Genomic DNA, 5,000 nt, shown 5'->3' with positions numbered 1-5,000 from the left:
CTGCCTGCCTCTAGCCGCCTTCTGGTTAATGAGTTATCCAGCCTGGCACTTCGGTTGCGCCAGCGAGACCAAGTCTCGGCTTTGGTTAATGATTTGAGCCGAACCGACCTGCCCCCCGCCACCGCGGGCTGAACTCGGGCAGGTCTGCCGATTTCCCGACTCCTTTCGGGGCCTAATCGGGTCGCGCGAGCCGCCTGGCGCGATCGGGGCCCATGCCCCGGCCTCTGCCAGTCCTCGGGCAGCCGCTTTTGAAGCCCGACCAAAAACCCGAAAAATGGGCAAAAAGGGAATAAATTCCCGCCCATAAAGGGTGAATAGTCGGTTGGGCGGCAGCCCTGGTCGGTCTCTGCAGACCTGGAGGCTCGAGACGTTTGTTTGGAAAACTCACCAAGTCTCGATTCTGCCACCTCCTACCTCTGTGCAGATACCCCGCCAACCCCCAAGGACAGAAATGACAAGTGTCAAGTTGGCGGGGCGTCGGGCCACCTGCTGCCGGCCATGAGCATCCAAATCCCCGCAAAAGGGGCATTTTCATTTCTTCATCGGGACTTCCGGCAATTTCCAAGGTTCAACTCATTAACGTTGTTCGCAGACACTTGCCAGAAAATGCAAGTGGCCACTTTGCCGGGCCGACTCGCTTGCCCAAGCGGGAAACCATCAACCGAAGGCCCGGTAAGGCGGCCGAATCTGACCTCATAGACTTCCACACAACGGGACTTTTGACTTTCCCGGCCGCGGGTGGCCTCCACCCGGCCTCAGCCATCAGCCCTGCCTGCCTCCAGCCGCCTTCTGGTTAATGAGTTATCCAGCCTGGCACTTCGGTTGCGCCAGCGAGACCAAGTCTCGGCTTTGGTTAATGATTTGAGCCGAACCGACCTGCCCCCCGCCACCGCGGGCTGAACTCGGGCAGGTCTGCCGATTTCCCGACTCCTTTCGGGGCCTAATCGGGTCGCGCGAGCCGCCTGGCGCGATCGGGGCCCATGCCCCGGCCTCTGCCAGTCCTCGGGCAGCCGCTTTTGAAGCCCGACCAAAAACCCGAAAAATGGGCAAAAAGGGAATAAATTCCCGCCCAAAAAGGGTGAATAGTCGGTTCGGCGGCAGCCCTGGTCGGTCTCTGCAGACCTGGAGGCTCGAGACGTTTGTTTGGAAAACTCACCAAGTCTCGATTCTGCCACCTCCTACCTCTGTGCAGATACCCCGCCAACCCCCAAGGACAGAAATGACAAGTGTCAAGTTGGCGGGGCGTCGGGCCACCTGCTGCCGGCCATGAGCATCCAAATCCCCGCAAAAGGGGCATTTTCATTTCTTCATCGGGACTTCCGACAATTGCCGAGGTTCAACTCATTAACGTTGTTCGCAGACACTTGCCAGAAAATGCAAGTGGCCACTTTGCCGGGCCGACTCGCTTGCCCAAGCGGGAAACCATCAACCGAAGGCCCGGTAAGGCGGCCGAATCTGACCTCATAGACTTCCACACAACGGGACTTTTGACTTTCCCGGCCGCGGGTGGCCTCCACCCGGCCTCAGCCATCAGCCCTGCCTGCCTCCAGCCGCCTTCTGGTTAATGAGTTATCCAGCCTGGCACTTCGGTTGCGCCAGCGAGACCAAGTCTCGGCTTTGGTTAATGATTTGAGCCGAACCGACCTGCCCCCCGCCTCCCCCGGGCTGAACTCGGGCAGGTCTGCCGATTTCCCGACTCCTTTCGGGGCCTAATCGCGTCGCGCGAGCCGCCTGGCGCGATCGGGGACCATGCCCCGGCCTCTGCCAGGCCTCGGGCAGCCGCTTTTGAAGCCCGACCAAAAACCCGAAAAATGGGCAAAAAGGGAATAAATTCCCGCCCAAAAAGGGTGAATAGTCGGTTGGGCGGCAGCCCTGGTCGGTCTCTGCAGACCTGGAGGCTCGAGACGTTTGTTTGGAAAACTCACCAAGTCTCGATTCTGCCACCTCCTACCTCTGTGCAGATACCCCGCCAACCCCCAAGGACAGAAATGACAAGTGTCAAGTTGGCGGGGCGTCGGGCCACCTGCTGCCGGCCATGAGCATCCAAATCCCCGCAAAAGGGGCATTTTCATTTCTTCATCGGGACTTCCGACAATTGCCGAGGTTCAACTCATTAACGTTGTTCGCAGACACTTGCCAGAAAATGCAAGTGGCCACTTTGCCGGGCCGACTCGCTTGCCCAAGCGGGAAACCATCAACCGAAGGCCCGGTAAGGCGGCCGAATCTGACCTCATAGACTTCCACACAACGGGACTTTTGACTTTCCCGGCCGCGGGTGGCCTCCACCCGGCCTCAGCCATCAGCCCTGCCTGCCTCCAGCCGCCTTCTGGTTAATGAGTTATCCAGCCTGGCACTTCGGTTGCGCCAGCGAGACCAAGTCTCGGCTTTGGTTAATGATTTGAGCCGAACCGACCTGCCCCCCGCCTCCCCCGGGCTGAACTCGGGCAGGTCTGCCGATTTCCCGACTCCTTTCGGGGCCTAATCGCGTCGCGCGAGCCGCCTGGCGCGATCGGGGACCATGCCCCGGCCTCTGCCAGGCCTCGGGCAGCCGCTTTTGAAGCCCGACCAAAAACCCGAAAAATGGGCAAAAAGGGAATAAATTCCCGCCCAAAAAGGGTGAATAGTCGGTTGGGCGGCAGCCCTGGTCGGTCTCTGCAGACCTGGAGGCTCGAGACGTTTGTTTGGAAAACTCACCAAGTCTCGATTCTGCCACCTCCTACCTCTGTGCAGATACCCCGCCAACCCCCAAGGACAGAAATGACAAGTGTCAAGTTGGCGGGGCGTCGGGCCACCTGCTGCCGGCCATGAGCATCCAAATCCCCGCAAAAGGGGCATTTTCATTTCTTCATCGGGACTTCCGGCAATTTCCAAGGTTCAACTCATTAACGTTGTTCGCAGACACTTGCCAGAAAATGCAAGTGGCCACTTTGCCGGGCCGACTCGCTTGCCCAAGCGGGAAACCATCAACCGAAGGCCCGGTAAGGCGGCCGAATCTGACCTCATAGACTTCCACACAACGGGACTTTTGACTTTCCCGGCCGCGGGTGGCCTCCACCCGGCCTCAGCCATCAGCCCTGCCTGCCTCCAGCCGCCTTCTGGTTAATGAGTTATCCAGCCTGGCACTTCGGTTGCGCCAGCGAGACCAAGTCTCGGCTTTGGTTATTGATTTGAGCCGAACCGACCTGCCCCCCGCCACCGCGGGCTGAACTCGGGCAGGTCTGCCGATTTCCCGACTCCTTTCGGGGCCTAATCGGGTCGCGCGAGCCGCCTGGCGCGATCGGGGCCCATGCCCCGGCCTCTGCCAGGCCTCGGGCAGCCGCTTTTGAAGCCCGACCAAAAACCCGAAAAATGGGCAAAAAGGGAATAAATTCCCGCCCAAAAAGGGTGAATAGTCGGTTGGGCGGCAGCCCTGGTCGGTCTCTGCAGACCTGGAGGCTCGAGACGTTTGTTTGGAAAACTCACCAAGTCTCGATTCTGCCACCTCCTACCTCTGTGCAGATACCCCGCCAACCCCCAAGGACAGAAATGACAAGTGTCAAGTTGGCGGGGCGTCGGGCCACCTGCTGCCGGCCATGAGCATCCAAATCCCCGCAAAAGGGGCATTTTCATTTCTTCATCGGGACTTCCGACAATTGCCGAGGTTCAACTCATTAACGTTGTTCGCAGACACTTGCCAGAAAATGCAAGTGGCCACTTTGCCGGGCCGACTCGCTTGCCCAAGCGGGAAACCATCAACCGAAGGCCCGGTAAGGCGGCCGAATCTGACCTCATAGACTTCCACACAACGGGACTTTTGACTTTCCCGGCCGCGGGTGGCCTCCACCCGGCCTCAGCCATCAGCCCTGCCTGCCTCCAGCCGCCTTCTGGTTAATGAGTTATCCAGCCTGGCACTTCGGTTGCGCCAGCGAGACCAAGTCTCGGCTTTGGTTAATGATTTGAGCCGAACCGACCTGCCCCCCGCCTCCCCCGGGCTGAACTCGGGCAGGTCTGCCGATTTCCCGACTCCTTTCGGGGCCTAATCGCGTCGCGCGAGCCGCCTGGCGCGATCGGGGACCATGCCCCGGCCTCTGCCAGGCCTCGGGCAGCCGCTTTTGAAGCCCGACCAAAAACCCGAAAAATGGGCAAAAAGGGAATAAATTCCCGCCCAAAAAGGGTGAATAGTCGGTTGGGCGGCAGCCCTGGTCGGTCTCTGCAGACCTGGAGGCTCGAGACGTTTGTTTGGAAAACTCACCAAGTCTCGATTCTGCCACCTCCTACCTCTGTGCAGATACCCCGCCAACCCCCAAGGACAGAAATGACAAGTGTCAAGTTGGCGGGGCGTCGGGCCACCTGCTGCCGGCCATGAGCATCCAAATCCCCGCAAAAGGGGCATTTTCATTTCTTCATCGGGACTTCCGACAATTGCCGAGGTTCAACTCATTAACGTTGTTCGCAGACACTTGCCAGAAAATGCAAGTGGCCACTTTGCCGGGCCGACTCGCTTGCCCAAGCGGGAAACCATCAACCGAAGGCCCGGTAAGGCGGCCGAATCTGACCTCATAGACTTCCACACAACGGGACTTTTGACTTTCCCGGCCGCGGGTGGCCTCCACCCGGCCTCAGCCATCAGCCCTGCCTGCCTCCAGCCGCCTTCTGGTTAATGAGTTATCCAGCCTGGCACTTCGGTTGCGCCAGCGAGACCAAGTCTCGGCTTTGGTTAATGATTTGAGCCGAACCGACCTGCCCCCCGCCTCCCCCGGGCTGAACTCGGGCAGGTCTGCCGATTTCCCGACTCCTTTCGGGGCCTAATCGGGTCGCGCGTGCCGCCTGGCGCGACCGGGGACATGCCCCGGCCTCTGCCAGGCCTCGGGCTGCCGTTTTTGAAGCCCGACCAAAAACCCGAAAAATGGGCAAAAATGGAAAAAATTCCCGCCCAAAAAGGGTGAATAGTCGGTTGGGCGGCAGCCCTGGTCGGTCTCTGCAGACCTGGAGGCTCGAGACGTGACTTTGGAAAACTCACC

The sequence above is a fragment of the Pristiophorus japonicus genome, unplaced genomic scaffold (genome assembly GCF_044704955.1).
Source record: "Pristiophorus japonicus isolate sPriJap1 unplaced genomic scaffold, sPriJap1.hap1 HAP1_SCAFFOLD_1228, whole genome shotgun sequence".
NCBI lineage: Eukaryota > Metazoa > Chordata > Chondrichthyes > Pristiophoridae > Pristiophorus > Pristiophorus japonicus.
This window is presented reverse-complemented; position numbering follows the sequence as displayed.